At 41.6% G+C, this 18,475-nt stretch overlaps 1 protein-coding gene across 1 annotated transcript in view; it reads left to right on the top strand.

Moving 5' to 3' along the window:
• Positions 1-4,300: 4,300 nt before the first annotated feature.
• The window catches only part of PHF20 (PHD finger protein 20), a 124,445-nt gene continuing 110,270 nt past the window's right edge, over positions 4,301-18,475 (top strand). The window contains exon 1 of the mRNA XM_081291101.1: positions 4,301-4,322. The gene's annotated coding sequence lies outside the window, so the exon portion shown is untranslated. The remainder of the gene's footprint in view (positions 4,323-18,475) is intronic.

Genomic DNA, 18,475 nt, shown 5'->3' with positions numbered 1-18,475 from the left:
GTATGTGTGCTGGGCATTGAACCTAGAGCCTCAGTGCATGCTAGGCAAGCACTCAGTCATTAAGTTCTATTCCCAGCCCCCAAAAGGGAATATGAAAAAAAATAATGCTTATGGAACTCAAGGACTTTTCTCTGCAGGGGTTGAATGTTTCTTGTGTTAGTATATGCCTTGTGTTTATGCAGAGTTTTGTTGTAGAGCTGTCATTTTATGGGCTAGGATGTCTATAGTTTTGAAATAGTTGAGACTAGGATAGTTTCTATTCTCTAGAGTTGAGGCTACTATTCATACATTCATTTACTCATTCAAAACACCAGTTGAGGGCTGGGGATGTGGCATGCGTGCGGCCCGGGTTCAATCCTCAGCACCACATACAAACAAAGATGTTGTGTCCGCCGAGAACTAAAAAATAAATATTAAAAATTCTTTCTTTCTCTCTCTCTTTCTCTCTCTCTCTCCTCTCTCACTCTCTTTAAAAACAAACAAACAAACAAACAAACAAAAACACCAGTTGAGTGCCTACTCATGCAAAGAAAGACTCCTAAAAATTGGGAAGGCAAGACCCAAATATTAGTAAGATGCTATGGATGATCTTAAGGCAAAAGATGGATGGTACTAACAAGGCATAGCTAAAACTGGGCAAGGTGGTACACATTTATAATCCCCAAAACTAAGAGACTGAGACAGGAGGATTTCAAGTTTGTGGTCAGCTTCAACAACTTAGGGCTGGGGATGTAGCTCAGTGGTAATGTCCCTGCATTCAATCCCTAGTTTAAAACAAAAACAAAACAAACAAACAAAACAAAACAAAAAAAAAAAAAACCCAGAACTTTGTAAGTTGGAGCTCTCTGGTTAGCAGTCTATTAATGTCCAGTTCAGAAGAAGCTGGCAAGTCAGGTTTCTTAATCAAAAAGAAATTAACTATCAAGGTACTTTATTCATATTTGTGTCAGATTTGTTTGTTTATTGCCTTGTCAACGTTAGCCTCTTTCCATCCTCCCTCCTTTCCCATTTGGAGGAATATCCTTTATGGGTAGATCATTCCTCTCTTCTTTCCCCGGCAGCATGGACTCATTCATGTGACCTGAGATTGGCCAATCAGCAGTGGCTGCTGGCCAAACTTTGCCTCAAGTGACTCAAAGACAAAGGGACTGAATTCCCACAGTGGTGTACAATACTGCCAGTAGCAGCTGCTGCAGGTTCTTACTTAAATTGCCCTTGTACCTATTTTATAAGTCTGATTTCTGGTTGATGCTCAGGCCCCCAATATCCTTGTAATATAAATATCCTTGTAATATAAATATCCTTGTAATATAAATCCTGCCCCCCTTTTTTTTAGTACTGAGGATGGAACCCAGGCATTTGGCACTAAGTTACAATCCCAGGTTTTTAGTTTTTTTGTTTGTTTGTTTGTTTTGTTTTTTAAACTTTGAGACAGTGTCTCACTAAATTGCTGAGGCTGGCTTTGAATTTGTAATCCTCCTGCCTCAGCCTCCAGATTCACTGGGATTATATGAGTGCCCCCAGTGAACAGCTATAATTGTTTTTGCTTGTACTTGCAACAATGTCAATGCTTGTACTTGTATCAGACAAAAAGAATTTTAACTTACAAATTGTGCCAATTTCTTTATCAGGCTATGAGCTCCTTGAGAATAGGGCCTAAAATCTCATTTTGCTCTGGGTCTTTGGTGCCTAGCACAATTCAGACTCTTAATAAATGCAGGAAATGTTATATTTTGTATGGGCCTACAGAGTCTGGGATTCTTGGTATTATCGTGGTTTGTGGGGCAAGAAATCCTCTATATTACAATAGGCATTAATATGTGAGCAATTTCATGTTAATAAGCCTGGAGTATCCTGAAGGTCTTTCCTTGAGCACTTGAATGAATGGTTCTGGTCCTCAAAATGCTTTTTAAAAAATATGAGAAAAAGAGAAATAAAGAAAGAAAAGTAAATATTATTTTTGCATATTATCAGTGTGCAAGAGCCATGCTAATCTTCTCTGTATTGTTACAATTTTAGAATGTATACCACCCAATGAGCACAGCCAAAGCTTTTGTCCCTGTTTTTTTTTTAATATTTATTATTATTATTATTATTATCATTATTTTTTAGTTTTCAGCAGACACAACATACTTGTTTTTTGTATGTGGTGCTGAGGATCGAACCTGGGCCGCATGCATGCCAGTTGAGTGCGCTACCGCTTGAGCCACATCCCTAGCCCCATTGTCCCTGGTTTTCTAGTAACTCTTCCTAGGGGCTACCCTTCTGCCCTCTCAGCTGAAGAACTCTCTTTATCTCAAGTTTTGATTTGTTTATTTTGATTTTATTTACTTTTTGAGAATTGAACCCAGAGGTGCTCTATCACTAGCTACATTTCCAGTGCTTTACATTTTTTATTTTGAGACATAGAGTCTTACTAAATTGCTGAGGATGGCCATCTTCCTGTATCAGTCTCTTGAGTCTCTGGTGTATACCACCAAACCCAGCTCCAACTGTGATTCCAAAAGCATCTCTTCTGTGGACTCAAGTTATAATGATAATCTAATTTTTTCAATTATTCTCTTTCCTTTTGTTCCTTCTACAGGTACACATTGAGTATCTATTATTTGCAAGCAAATTCTCACTATTCAAAAAGCAAACAAGGTAGACTGTACTTTTATCATGGGAAGTAGGCCAATACAACCAAGAAGAATCATTCTGCCTTTCCTCCCTCCTTTCTTTTCTTTTCTTTGTGTTGGGTGTTGAATCCAGGGCCTTGTGCATGCTAAGCCTACACTCTGATGAGCTGCACTCCCAGTCTAAAAGAGGAACCATTTTTTTTAACCTTGCAATACAATCAGAACAAAAACAACATGAAGTGATTAAAACTGTGTAAATGGCTCTGTTGAAAATGAAGAGAGTAATTGCTGTGAGAGGGGTATGTGATCTTATTGGAGCACTTTTAGATTATGTGGCTGAAGAGAGGAGATGATAAACTGAGGAGATGATAAACTGAAACTTCCATTGTGAAGAGTCAGTTTTATGAATAGCAACAGGGAATTCAATGGCCTAGAGGCTGGAAAGAGCCATAGAAACTGACAGAAAAGTCCTCCTCAGTGGCGCCTGCCTGTAATCCCAGTGATTTGGGAGCCTGAGGCAGAAGAATTGCAAGTACAGGACAGCCTAGGCAATTTAGCAAAGCCCTAAACAAACTTGGAAGACACTGTCTCAAAATTTAAAAAAATAAATATACCAAAAAAAAAAAAGGGGGGGGGGCTGGTAAAGCACCCCTGGGTTAAATTCCCAGTTAAAAACAAACAACACATTTAAAAAAACCTGATTGAAAGTCAGTGTGGTCAGAGGGGGTAGGCTGCAGATGGAGAAACTGATTGATGGTTTGTTTTTAAGTAGGGCAGTGACATGATTAGATTTATATTTTAAGAAGTGCGATCTGGCTACCCTCTCTTTTCAGTGTAAAATACAGTCGTTATTGCTCCCATAAATCACTAATTTTAGTATTTCTCCTTGGTACTTGCCAAGTCCCGTTGGGAAAACACCTCAGAATCTTTTGTAGTCCATGCAACTTGGACTTTGGAGACAAAATACAGTTCCGTTTTTTTTTCAACAGCAATTGGTACCGTCTTTCCTAGAAGTTAATGACACAAAGTGGAGGGATGGGAGCAAGGGTCCTGAGGTAAGAAGGAAACTGACTCCTTTGAGGACTTGAAAGACACTGAGAATTCAGGGCAGCTGGATGTGTCAGAATGAGAGGCAGGTTAAATTCAGACTTTGAAGAGCCTGGCAAATCTAGGTGAAGTCTTAGATCTTAATCTGGAGGAGAGAGGGAAACAGATTTGGAACAGAGGATGACATTTTGAAAAGCTCTCACCGTGTGAAGTATGGATTGAAAGGGGAAAGAATAATAGGGTGGAGATCATGGCTAACTTGGAGAGAGGTGAAGCCTAGACCGGAGTGGTGGCAGGGCTATGGAAAGAAACAAGAGGCAAAATTAACAGGGGAAGGGTAGTATCCGGTCCCGGGCTTTGCGTGGTCTTAGTGGTTAAACCTGAGTGGGGACTTCGTGTTCCTGACGGAGGGCAGGCCTGGTTCCCGCGCGTCAAGGCCGTGGGCGTGGTCTGCTGGAGCTGTCGCCCCGGTGATCCGGTGGGGCGGGGCTGAGGGCGGGGCAGCTGGGGCGCTGCGTCACTCGGTGGTGGTGATGGTGCGTGTGTGTGTGGGGCGGGGGATACGCTGGGCGCGTCCCTGGGGTCACGTGGTGCGCAGCACGCAGAGTCCTTCTGTCGGTTGGTCCTGGAGCGGCGCAGCAGGAGCGGAGCCGTGAGGTGAGCTCGCGGCGAGGCGCGGCAAGAGAAAGCCGGCTGGCCGAGGCTGGGTCGGGTCGGGCCCGCGCCGCGCGCGCGCCGTGCGGGCGGGAACGGTGAAAGACGCCACCGCTGCTCCGGTCCCCTGCCTGGCCCCACTCCCCGCCCGGCCCCGTTCGCCCCAGCCCGGAGGGAGGCCTAGGGACCGCTGATGAGAGCGTGGCGGGCGTGCGAGCGGCGCCCAATCCCCGGAGTTGCCCGCGGGAGTGATGGGGACCTCGGCCAATGAGCGCTGCCCGAGGGGGCTGGGCTGTGGGGTGCTGGCCCCGGGCACTGAGCGGGCCGTATTGGGGGTGTGTATGTGTGGTGAGGGGGTGAGAGCTAGGGCCGAACCTGAGCTGGGTGATCCCTGAGAGCCCCATCACCAGCCCCTGCTGTTGCCTTGTGCTTTAGCAATACGCTTTCTTTTATTACCTCTTTAATCCCATTCTGGGAGCACACCCCTTTTTTCACGACCCCTGTCATGGGAGTGTCCCCTTTATAGTTTTGAAAATCTGGGCGGCCCACCCCTTTTATTAAACTCCAGCCCTGGGATTTTATCTGTTTTTAAATTCCCCCATACAGAGGGCGTACTCCTTGCCCCCCATACTGGGAGCCCTCCGTTTTTCAAGCCTTCAATCTGAGTACACTCTTTCCAATTTGGGGCTTTATCCCTTTAACAGGTTCTTCAAATCTGAGGTCCTGAAACCAAAGTTTTGGGATACTTTCTTTTTTATTTTGATACTGGGGATTGAACCCGGGGTGCTTTACCACTGATCTTTTTATTTTTTGAGACAGGGTCTTGCTAAATTTCTGAGGCTGGCCTCAAATTTGCTGTCCTCCTGCCTCAGCCTTTGGAGTCACTGGGATAACAGATTTGGGCCATTGGGCCCGCTGGGGAGACCTTTTTTGTGTCCCACAACTCCTCCAAGGAAAAAAATCACCTTCCCAGGAACCCAATCTGACAATATGTTTCCAGAATTTCATTTCTTTTTTTTTTTTTTTTTTTTTTTTTGTACTGAGAATTGAACCCAATGGCACTTTATCACAAGAGCCACATCCCCAGCAGTTTTATTTTTTATTTTGAAAAGGGGTCTGGTTAAATTGCTAAGGGTCTTGCTTAATTGTTGAGCCTGTCCTCAAACTTGCAATCCTCCTGCTTCAGCCAAGCGAGCCTCTGGGATTACTTACAGGTTTGTGCCACCTGCTGGCTGGCCTGTTTCCAGAATTTCTTAAATTGGGCGTGGGGGGGGGGGCATCCTTTTCTCAACCCTCTAAAACCTGATGTTTATTGGTACATATTTCCAGTTTTTCAAATAAGGGAATTCACTTTCAGTTATGTCCTTGGGTTGCACCTTTTTATGAGTTCCCCAACTACCTGGTGGAGACTTATTTTCCTATCTGAAGTTGTGTTTGCTTCCTGCATCCCCTAAATGTATGAACACACCACTCTGGGGGTGAGTGATCTGTAGTTCTTGAGCATACATGCATACCTACCTGCCTCCCCCACCTTTTTTTTTTTTCCCCCTATATTAGGGGTGGAACCCAGGGGCTTTCACTGGAGTTAAATCCCAGCTCTTTTTATCTGTAATTTTGATACAGGATTTCACTGAGTTTCCCGGATTGGCCTCAAACTTGTGCTTCTCCTACATTAGCCTCAGGAGTGCTTGGGGTTATAGGCGAGCATCATGGCTCCCTTTCCCCCCTTTAATACCTTTTTTAGTTCTTTTGCCATCCACAATATTTTCATTTCTCAGTTTCTTTCCTTCTTTCGAACCATATTCCCCTTTAGGTGCTCTCCCAGTCTGGTCAGTGCACCCCATTTCCTCTTCCTCTGGTGAGTGCATGCCTTTGTTCAGCACAGCACTTTCTCTCTGCTTCCATTTTTTTTTTTTTTTTTTTTTTATGAGCACATTTCCTATGGTCACACCAACTGAACCCTACCCTCCAGATTCCCCTATACCCCAGAGTCCATCTCCTAAAGTAGTGCCTGAAAATTGCCTTTCATATGTCCATCATGTCTATTATTTATTTATTTTAAACAATACTGGGAATTGAACCCAGAGCTCCAGCATGCTAAACAGTCTCTACCACTGAACTACATCTCTGGCCAATTTTATTTTTTGTTTTGAGACACATCTCACTAAGTTGCCCAGGCTGGCCTTGAACTTGCCATCCTCCTGCCTCAGCCTCCTGAGTCGCTGGAATTAAAGGCATGTGCCCGGTTTATCTTTTATCTTTCTGCAAACAGGAACTCTTCTCTCTGTTTGCCCTATGCCCAGGCGTTTTTCTGGTTTCTGACTCCCTTTGAACACTGTTCTGTTTATTGAGAGATTCCCCCTTTATTCTTCCTGTGTTGGAGGTGGAGGCCTGCCTGGCCTTCTGGCACAGGAGTCAAATTGGAAAGGAAACCCCTTGCATTTCTTTGGTTATTCACAGGACTTTTAGTTCTCCTGGTGGTTTGCCTCCTCTTAGATTCTACTTGGGTGGGTTCTGTTTTCTACTTTGTTTTATCTCCCTACACTGGAAAAAAAGCCTTCAAGAGATTTTTTTTTTAGTACTGTATTGCTTCTAACTTCAAAATTTCTTCCCCATACACTCACTGGCTTTCTTACTTCGTTTTTTCAAGAAAAGAGGTTATTTGGGCAAGGGTGTAGCTCAGTGGTAGAACTCTTGTTCCTCCCCAGTAATGCAAAAAAGGTCATTTGAAGGAAATCCCTTGAATCCTTTTTTGTCCCTGGGGTACAGGTTGGGGGTGGATATTTAACCTCTCCCATCATCTTACAAGTCTGCTAATCTTTGCCCTCAACCCTCCACTTTAAAAATCTACAGATATTTGGAACATCTTATCTCTTAAGAGCCTCTCAGTAGATTCTTTCTTTTGTATGTTTCTCTCCCTTTCCAGATCTTTCTCAGGGTTCTCAGCCTGAACCTCCAACAGATTAATTTCTCCACAGCTGGAATCTCAAGTGCTTGGGGGATAATGACACCTCTGACCTTTCTCCCTTTTGGGAAGTACTTGAGTGTGCAGCTGCACGAGGCCTCAGTGGGGGAGAGCTTGGGGCTGAGAAGACACCAGTAGGACAAAGCAGGAATACTGCATTTTCAGAACCAAGTCCTTCTGAATCTCATTTGGAAACTGGATATTTGCCAAGCACCTGCTTCCTAGGGATGCTGGGGGATTTAATGGTACTCCCAGGAGCCTGTAGGAATTAATGTGTCTTGTGGGGAAGTGCTCTGAACTCAGTTTTGGAACTTGAATAAAATTAACCATTCTTTTATTTTCTGAATAACTAAGCTGTTTTATATATATATATATATATATATATATATATATATATATATATATATATAAATTTTTTTTTTTTTTTTTTGTGCATGAAGGCTCTAGAACTAAGTTGTTATTTCAGGAAGTGAACTAGATCCCACACTTAGATCATGTGTTCATTATCTAAGTACTAAATTTATTTTAAAAAATTGTAGGTCTGTCTGAGCAGTATGTAATAAAATATGATATACCTAAAGTGAACAGGTACTTTGTCTCTTTATTTGGCTTTTGATACTTTATTTGTGTACTGCTCTACAGTGCACCCTTAAAGTATTCTATACCAGTGTTTGTCAAACTGGCATGTGCATACAAATCACTTGGAGGTCTTATTAAAATGCTGATTCTGATTTGGTAGGTCTAGGATGGGATCTGAGTATCTGCATTTCTAATTTGCAGGTGTTACTGAATTACATTTGAATAGTAATGTTTTAAACACAAAGTTAAAGGTTTCTTGGTGAAAATAGAAAATAGGTGTGATTAATTGTGTGCTGGGGTATTGTTTTCTTTTTTCCTTTCTCCAGATACACATCCCTTAAAGTTTGAAAAAGGCTGTTCTTCCTTTCTGAGGCCTATTAATTATACTCAACTACATTTTTTTTTCTTTTCCTTTTTTGAGATGGCATCTGTGATACCCAAGCTGGTCTTGAATTCCTGTGATCCTCCTACCTCAGCTTCATGAGTAGTTACAGGTGCATATCACTGCATCTGGCTAGCACCATGGCTAAAACCTCTTGGTTTCTATAGATATTGTCATGTTAAAATGCATAAATATTTCTTGGTAAAATGTGAATGCATTTTTTTCTGGGGTGGGGTGGGGGCAGTTCTGTGATAGTACCCAGGGCCTTGTGCATGTGTTCATCATTGAACTATGTCTGAAGCCCTCATATTCTTTTTTTTTTTTTTTTTTTTAAAGAGAGAGAGAGAGGAGAGAGAGAGAGAGAGAGAGAATTTTTTAATATTTATTTTTTTTAGTTCTCGGCGGACACAACATCTTTGTTGGTATGTGGTGCTGAGGATCGAACCCGGGCTGCACGCATGCCAGGCGAGCGCGCTACCGCTTGAGCCACATCCCCAGCCCAGCCCTCATATTCTTGACATAGTAAATACTACATGGCCATCTTGGCTCTCTGGTTCTTCATCTGTCATCTTACCACCAGTAGGCAGTCTGAGGTAGTGCACATCCACAGTCACAGGTGTTGGAATTTTCAAGGAGTCCTTCCTAGTTTTCTGGCTTCTAGAAATGGGCCTGGGAAAGATCAGGATAAAGGTAGGCGCCTGCATAACTATTGAGTCACATCCCCAGACCTTTTTAAAGTTTTTTTATATTTAGCTGTTAGCTGTCAGTGGCCCATCTATGTATCTATCTATGTATCTATCTATCTATTTATTTATGTACATTTGTGCTGATGATCCAACCCAAGGCCTCACACATGTCAGGTAAGTGCTCTACCACTGAGCCACTATCCCTTTTTTGTATTTTATTAGATACAGGGTTGCTTAGAGCCTTGGTAAGTTGCTGAGGCTGGCTTCGAACTCCTGATCCTCCTGCCTCAGTCTTTTAGCCACTGGGATTACAGGTATGTTTCACTGTGCCTACCTAGGTGCCTGGATTTGGATGGAGACTGCTGGCTTGACTCCAGTGGGTGCTCCTTGAGGCAGTGCTGGTGAGATGATGACATTTTTGATGGGGATCATGGCTCCTTCTATACCCACTTGTCTACATCTATTCTAAGTCTCCATGGGACTTTTCATTCTGAATTTCTTAGATCATCTTGACTGTTACCTGCCTGGCCTTTTTCCAATGTGATCCTATTCCAAGCCCTATCAGGACAAACCTGAATGACCAGACTTTTGTGTCCCAGGTCTTCCCTCAGTCCCTCCATTCCTCAAATGAATGTCAGATCATCTTCACTAACAGATTTGATCTGGATTTGGCCTTAGGCCCAACTCTTCCATTCATTGTGAGGCTTCAGGCAAGCGCTCTACTGCTGAGCCACAACCCAATAGCCAAAACCCTATTTTGTTAAATTTTGAGATAGGGTTTTTCTAAATTATTTAGGGCCTCTCTAAGTTGTTGAGGCTTGCTTTGAACTTGTGATCCTCTTGCCTCAGCCTCCTGAGTTGCTGGGATTACAGGAATGCACCACTGCTTCTGGCTACAATTTTCTTGATAAACATTTTTCAACCAAAGTGTGTGCTTTGCCACTGTCCTTGATTAGGTCATAAACTTGGAGAAAAGGGGGCTCTCCTATCTTTCTTAGGAACTAGTCTGTAGGTTTTTAACTAACAGATAACTAGTCAATATTGAAAGTTTAATTTGTAATAATACTTTGACAACTTTGCTAGATCCTGGCTTAGGTCTTCAGCTGTACTTTGCTTTCTTTGGCCAAATAATGGAACTAATGAGCTAACAGAAATCCCATAAAATTTTAGGGGCCTGATATGAGTCACTAAGTATAAATGGTGGGTGTATAAAAGGGAGGTGGAATTTGAATCGGTGAACTCTGAAGAAGGAGACATCTGCATCCAGAATGGCAAGGTAGTAGAAGAGGCTGCCTTTCAGGTTCAGGCTTCATGGTTCATGGTGATAAGACCTAGTATTTGAAGGCAGTATTTCTGAGTTTGAGTTCTAACATCTGCCATTCTCCTGGGACCACATGTGTCTAAGGCATGTGACTTAAACCTCTGGGGACTCATTATAGTATGGACATTGGAAGTTGACTTTTCTATCACAACAAATCACTTACCTGGACCTGTTTCTTTACTTAAGTATTTTTATAATTGCCTCATCAATCAGTAAATGTTACTCTTTTTCTCTAGTACCTAATCTGAAAAAATAGGAACAAGAAAACCTGGTTTGAGGGTTATCTATGCTTGGTGATCTTTAAGTTAAGTGTGTATTAACTGTTATCACTTCTGCTTTATTCCTTTTATAAAATGTTTGTAAAATCTTCTCAGGGGTCTTTAGTCTGTATTTCTTTCTTTCTTTCTTTTTTTTTTTTTTTTTTTTTTTTTTTTTTTTTTTTTTTTTAAGAGAGAGTGGGGGAGAGAGAGAGAGAGAATTTTTTTTTTTTTTAATATTTATTTTTTAGTTCTCAGCGGACACAATATCTTTGTGGTCTGAGGATCGAACCCGGGCCGCATGCATGCCAGGCGAGCGCGCTACCGCTTGAGCCACATCCCCAGCCCCAGTCTGTATTTCTTTTTTAAAAATTTTCCTTGGTGTTCTGGGGATCACATTCAGGGCTTCATATATGCTAAGCAAGGATTCTACCATTGAACTATACCCCTATCTACTACAGAAATTTTGACTTTGTTTTGGTGCTGGAGTTGAACCCAGGGCTTTCACACATGCTTAGCATGAACTCTACTACTGTCCAGGCCCCATTCATAACTCTTATTAGTAGTATCTGTAGATTTAATTTATTTCATTTTCACACACAAAAACTTAACACTATTTCCTTAATATCATTAGTGGTCAAATGTCCTAAAGTCCCCCCCACCCCTCACCATCAAATTTGAGATGTATTGTCTAGGTTAACTTTGAATTCCTGGACTCCTATGATACTCCTGCCTCAGCTTCTCAAGTAACTAGGACAACAGGTGTGAGCTATTATATGAAGTGTTGAAGGCATTGATCCCCACCCCATTCCTGGTACTAGCTTTGCTGAGACTAGCTTTGTACTCGAAATCCTCCTGTCTCATCCTCCCGAGCTGCTGGGATTACAGGCCTGTGCTACCGTGCCTGGCTTCTCTGTCCTTTTTATTTTTTATTTTGAGACAGTTTTTTACTAAGTTGCTCGGGGCCTTGGTAAGTTGTTGAGGCTGGCCTCAAACATGTCATCCTCCTGCCTTAGCCTCCTGAGTTGCTGGGATTATAGGCGTGTGCTGTTGCACCTGGCAAAGGCCTCATTTTTAAAAGACATATAAGTGTGGGTTTTGGAGAAAGTCTTGCTTCTCAAGTCCCATATCATCTACCTAGGAAGGTGGCCATGGGCAATTTATCTGTTCTAAGTCTTCTTTTCTTCCCTTCTGGGTTAGTGCATACTATTGCCCACTTTTCTGATTGTTGGGGCAATGAAGTATTTGTCAAGAATTTTGCACATGGTAAAGACTAAGTGCTAACCATTTTCTGGTAATGATAATGGCCAGGAGTAAAAGATAGTCTTTAAAGAATAAGGAAATTAATTAGTTGTCTTTTAAATAACTTATATGTTTTTAGAACCCCATAAGCAATAAAGGGGCTATAAACTGAGCAAAATGTGTTTGGAGATCCCATCTAGCAATGACTGTATCCATTAAGAAATCCTGTATGAACAGGTGTGTTTAAGACTTCCCACAGAAGGAACCCCCATAAACTCCAGAGCTTCGGACTGTATTCAATAGACTGTAGATATAGACTGAAGCCTCCAGTGACTGAGAAAACATACAGCTTTTTGTCAGGACATTGGGATGGAATTGTGGTCAATCTTCAAATTCCAAATTCTCTGTGCTTTGCCTTCCTCCCTATGCCCCCTAGGAGTAATAACAGTTTCTACATTTACCCATGGACAGCACTTTTCAAAAAGCTTCCACATGCTTAGCTCCTTTAATCCCTACAAAGGATGTTACTGATCTCTTTCTTGTTTTTTATTCCCATTTTGCTAGTGAGAAAGCTTATATTATCTCATTTAACAAGCAGCTGACCACCATGTAAGGACACTACTTGTTAGATCTGGAGAGCCCTTGAAGAGGTCATCCTGTAGGACAGCTCAGATCACTCAGGCCGTTTTAGTATGGAGTAATGAATGCTGTCACCCAGCAGCCAGGTCATACTGCCATGGGAGAGTATAGGAGTGGGTAGCTGACTCAGTAAACCCCGCAGGGAGGCACTGATGGCTGTGCCCAGTCCTGAAGCACTAGGCAGAGAAAGGAGCTGATTTTTGTCAGGTCCTGGAGGATGGAACTTCAGAGGGTCTGGGTGTGGCAGGAGTGGGTGCTGAAAGAACAATAATAAGCTTGAGAGCATATTGTATGCTCTGGGATAAATAACTTTTAATCTTTACAACTTTGTCTGAAGATATGTTAATAGGTCCCTGTACTGTTCCTGTTTAACAGATGAGGACTCTGAAGCTGAGAGAAAATGACTTGTGTAAAGTTAACTGGAAAATGGCGGAGTTGGAATCCCAATCTGGACATTTTCACTTCAGAGTTCTGGCTCATAACCTGTATGTGCCACTGTCCCTCTGCTAAGCTTGCCTGCTTACCTCTTTTTAATTTCCCATCTTTTTAAATCCCTATTTGGTTTGGTTGTAACAGCTAACTTACTGATGGCCTTAATGCTGCATTGAGTATCTTAAAATTTTAAGAGTGTTGTCAGAACATGCCTGTAATCGCAGCAACTCGGGAGGCTGAGGCAGGAGGATCACAAATTCGAGGCCAAGCCTCAGCAATTTAACAAGACCCTAAAGCAACTTAGTGAGACCCTGTCTCAAAATAATTAAAATAAATAAATAAATAAAAACAACAACTGGGTATGTAGCTCAGTGGTAAAGTGCCACCCTGAGTTTTATCATCAATTTCCCAACAAGCAAATCACCACAATAAAACACTACAGTGTTCTCTGTGATCAGATTTACATTTTAGAAATATCCCTGAAGTGAGATAACGGTATAGCTCAGTGGTAGAGTGCTTGCCTAGCATGCATGAGGCCCTGGATTTGATCCCTAGAATCCCCCACTCCCCAGGAAAAAAAAATATTCCTGTGTCAAGCCGAGCATTGTGTTGCATGCCTCTAATTCCAGCTACTTGGGAAGCTGAAACAGGAGGATTACAAGTTTGAGGCCAACCTCAGCAATTTAGTGAGAGTTTGTCTCAAAATAGAAAATAAAAGGACTGAGACTGTAGGTCAGTGGAAGAATACCCATGAGTTCAATTTCCATCACCATTGAAAAAAAAAGGAAGTATCCCTGTTATAGTTGTAGAAGATTAACCCCAATATAAGTATAGTTAACTGGAGTTAGAAAATCTGGGTTAAATTCCTTGTCCTACTGATGGCTAACTTTGCTATTTGGGCAACTTACTTTCTAAACCTCAGTTTTCTCATCTACAAAATGGTAATAACAATCTTCATTACATAATATGAGACAATAAATGAAATGTTTACAACAAGGCACTTAGCATCTTTCATAAAATAGGCACTCAGAAGATGTTGGCTCTTAAAGATAGTATTGGTTTAGGGTCTGGAAGTTTGGAGCTCAGTTGAGAGCTGCCCTAGTAATTGGACTTAGAACCAGTGAGGCCCCAACTTGGCCACAACTAGGTAATGGGAAAAGAAACCTAGACTTGAGTACTACAAAATGGTAACTGAGAGTAAGAGGTGAGGGAGGGAGAAGGAGGTAAGGGCAGTGCTGGTGTTTCTAGCTTGGCACATGACCAGTGTTGGGCTTTAAACTGAAAAAACGAGAAGGAACTTGAAAGTACTCAGTGAGATTGAGTAATGTACCAAAGGTCATATAGCAGAAATATTCTAGAGCCAAGCCTGGACACCATGTTCCTTTTACTGCTTCTGGAAAGATCCATTGATTTTAACCATCTCATTGTCTGTAGCTTATTAGAAGTAAACTCAACCTGAGTTTGCTATCTGTCTGAATTAAAAAAATTAAAAATGTTTCTTAGTTGTAGATGGACACAATACCTTTGTTTTATTTATTTTTTAATTAATTAATTAATTATTTTTAAGAGAGAGAGAATGTTTAATATTTATTTTTTAGTTTTTGGCAGACACAACATCTTTGTTTTTCTTTTTTTTAAATATATATATATATATATATATATATATATATATTTTTTTTTTTTTTTTTTTAAAGAGAGAGTGAGAGAGAGGGGGACAGAGAGAGAGAGAATTTTAACATTTATTTATTTTTTCTTAGTTCTCCGCGGACACAACATCTTCGTTGGTATGTGGTGCTGAGGATCGAACCTCGGGCCGCACGCATGCCAGGCGAGCGTGCTACCGCTTGAGCCACATCCCCAGCCCCATCATCTTTGTTTTTCTATGTGGTGCTGAGGATCGAACCCGGGCCGCACGCATGCCAGGCGAGCGCGCTACCGCTTGAGCCACATCCCCAGCCCCTGTTTTATTTATTTTTATGTGATACTGAGGATTGAACTCAGTGCCTCACACATGCTAGGCAAGTGCTCCACCACTGAACTACAACCCTAGCCCCTGTCTGAATTTTGATTGTGGAGGGAATAGCTTGGCTCTTGGAGAAAGCATTTCAGGTGTGGGAAGAGGGCCAGGGAATTTTAAGGCCTATTTCTTCCCTCTGTCTACCCTCATCTACTCTCTCAAATAAAATGGACTAATTTACATCTTTTGATGTGAGCTGGGACAACTTGAACCAACTTGTCACTTCCCTAGGACTAAAGATCTGCTATTTTTGTTTGTTACTTTATTGGATGCTATTTGTTACTATTTCATAATAGTATTGACTGTAATCCTTTGTGTCTGATGTCCTTTTTGCTAGTTTACCACTGCTGTCACTAAAACAAATTATTTAGTGTGTTCTGTGTTTAAGTACTCAACATCCATTAATTCACTTTCTCTTCACAACCTTAGGAGGTAAAAAGGTATACATTTTTTTTTTGGGGGGGGGGCTAGGTACCAGGGATTGAATTCAGGGGCACTAAACCACTGAGCCACATCCCCAGCCCTATTTTGTATTTTATTTAGAGACAGGGTCTTATTGAGTTGCTTAGCACCTCGCTTTTGCTAAGGCTGGCTTTGAACTCCTGATCTTCCTGCCTAAGCTGCTGGGATTGTAGGCATGTGCCACTGTGCCTGCCAATCTTTTTTTTTTTTTGATTGAACCCAGAGTCATTTAACCACTGGAGTCATTTAACTACTGAGCCACATTCCCAACCCTTTTTATGTTTTATCTCACTAAGTTGCTTAGGCCCTTGCTAAATTGCTGGCTGGCTGTGAACTTGCGATCCTCCTGCCTCTGCCTCCTTAGTTCGCAGGGTTTATAGGCGTGTGTCACTGCCCAGCTGGTATGGGATGTTAATCCTGTCTTTATAGATGGATAAACAAAGGCTCAGTCATTTTTCTCATCACTCAGTGGAAGAGTAGAGGCAGAATTGGTCAGAATCTGAATCTCAAACCTGTTTGTGCTCATATCTTAAGCACTCCCTGGCTTTCCTCTAAGATATAACTTTTGGCAGAGCCCCCTTGGGGGTTTCTTCCTGAGGGAAAGCTGTCTTTGCTTTTAGTATGTTCCTTTTGCCTAGAGTTCTCTTCATCTAGATTTTTACATGGTTGTCTCCTCCATATTAATATTTTTGCTTAGCTTCACTGAGAGCCCTTTCTAAATGGCCTCATCTAAAGTAATCCTTCCAACTGGGTGCTGTGGTGCATACCTGTAATCCTAGTGACTCAGGAGGTTGAGGCAGGAGGAACACATATTCAAGGCCAGCCTCAGCAATTTAGCAAGACCCTGTCACAAATTAAAAAGAAAAAAGGACTAGAGATGTGGCTCAGTGGTAAAGCACACTGGGTTTGGTACCCAATATCAAATGAATAAATGGGTCTTCTGTGCTATTGGTTTTACATTTTTTCCATCGATAGTATTATTTCATTGACCAGTTAGTTACCTTATTTTATCTGTTTATTATTTTTTCTTTTTTTAATTTTTAGTTGTAGTCGAACACAATATCTCCGTTTAATTTATTCTATGTGGTGCTAAGGATCAAATCTAGCACCCCGCACGTGTTAGGTGAGCCCTCTACCGCTGAGCCTCAACCCCAACCCCTCTTTTCCTTTTCTTATGGTACTGAGATTGAACCCATTGAGTCACATCCCCAGACTTTAAAAAAAATTTTTTTTTAAATACCTTTATTTTATTTATTTTTATGTGGTGCTTAGGATCGAACCCAGAGCCTCACACACGTGAGACAAGCATTCTACCACTGAGACACAACTCCAGTCCCCCAGTCCTTTTTATTTTTTATTTTGAGATAGGATCTCAATTGCCCAGGCAGGCCTCAAACTTGTGATCCTCCTGTTTCATACTCCCAGGTAAGTGAGATTACAAGTGTGCAGTTCTACACCCAACCTGTCACTGCTATGTGTTTATTTTGTTCATTACTAGAGATTGGGGATAAGGTGTCTTATCTTCCGCATGGCACATAGCAGGCACTCTATTTTTTGAATGAACAGTTATACTGGTGTTTTATTTGAAACATCCCTCAAGTCAGGCATACTGACTTTAAAGTCACCATCAAGCTGGGCACAGTGCCTCACACCTGTAATCCCAGCTATCCTGGAGGTTGAGGCTGGAAAATTGCAAGTTCAAGGCCAGCTTGGGCAATTTATGGAGATAATTAAACTTTAAAAGATCATGGAAAATGCTGGGATAAAATGGAGTGTTATAGTGTACCTGGGTTCAATCCTTAGTATCCCTTACTGCCACAAAAATAAATAAATAAATAAAAGGCACCATTCTCCCCCCCTTTTTTTTTAAAGAGAGAGAGAGAGATTTTTTAATATTTATTTTTTAGTTTTTGGTGGACACAACATCTTTATTTTATGTTTATGTGGTGCTGAGGATCGAACCCAGTGCCCCGCACATGCCAGGCAAGCACATTACCGCTTGAGCCACATCCCCAGCCCACCATTCCCTTTTAATAGAGACCGAATGCCGGTCTGGTGGTAAGAACCAGTGGTTTATCCCAAAGCCAGTTCTGTTGTATCCAGTGATTATAATTCTGTCCTCTGGTATCCAAGAATTTATTTTCTCCTCACCCTGCCCCAGAGTCAACTCATTGAAGGTCTTGTTTCATATCTATCACTTTTTTTTGGTAACATAGATGAACCCAGGGGTGCTTTTTTTTTTTTTTTTGGTGCTACTGGGATTATAGGAGTGCACCACCACACCTGGCTGGACTGCTAGATTTTTTTTTTTTTTTTTTTTTTTTTTTGGTGCTACTGGGATTGAACCAAGGGCATTCTATCACTGAGCTGTATTCCCAACTCTTTTTATTTTGTATTTTGAGACAGGGTCTTGCTAAGTGGCTGACGTTGACCTCAGACTTGTGATTTATGAACCTCCTGCTTCAGCATTCTGAGTCCCTGGGATTATAGGCATGCACCACTGTACCTGCTGTACTAGCCAATTTAATAGGAATATTATAAAGAAAAGAAATAGTTTAAAAAGATAGCTCATAAACAATCTTGCGGTAGTAGCTGAGAATCTGAATTTGAGTCATTGACTGTGTTGGCTCAGCCCTTTATCCTCCTGGGATTACAGTTGTGTGCCACAGTTCTTGGCTATTCCTTTTTTTAATTTTTTTCTTGTAGTTGTAGATGGACAGATTACCTTTATTTTACTAGTTTGTTTATTTATTTATTTTTGTGGTGCTGGGGATTGAACCCAGGGCCTTGTGCATGAAGCAAGCATTCTACCAACTGAGCTACGTCCCCAGCCCTTGTTTATTTATTTATTTTTTTTAATGTGGTGCTAAGGATCGAACCCAGTGACTCACACATGCTAGGCAATGCTCTGCCACTGAGATATAGCCCCAGTCCTGGCTTTTCCTTTTTTGACATCAAGCAAGGTCTCACTATATTGTTCAGGCTGGCCTTTAACTCCTGGGCTCAAGCTAATCCCTTTCCTCAGCCTTCCTAGTGGCTGGAATTACAGGCACATTCCAGTTAGTAGTATTCTTTATTTTATTTATTTTTAGGCATTTGCCCAGTTTACAGTATAGTCCTACTGTATTGAGTATTATTTGAATATTTTCTTATTCTTAAACATATGAAGTATAT

The sequence above is a fragment of the Spermophilus citellus genome (assembly GCF_964194105.1).
Source record: "Spermophilus citellus genome assembly, chromosome: 4".
NCBI classification, from domain to species: Eukaryota; Metazoa; Chordata; class Mammalia; order Rodentia; family Sciuridae; genus Spermophilus; species Spermophilus citellus.
This window is presented reverse-complemented; position numbering and strand designations above follow the sequence as displayed.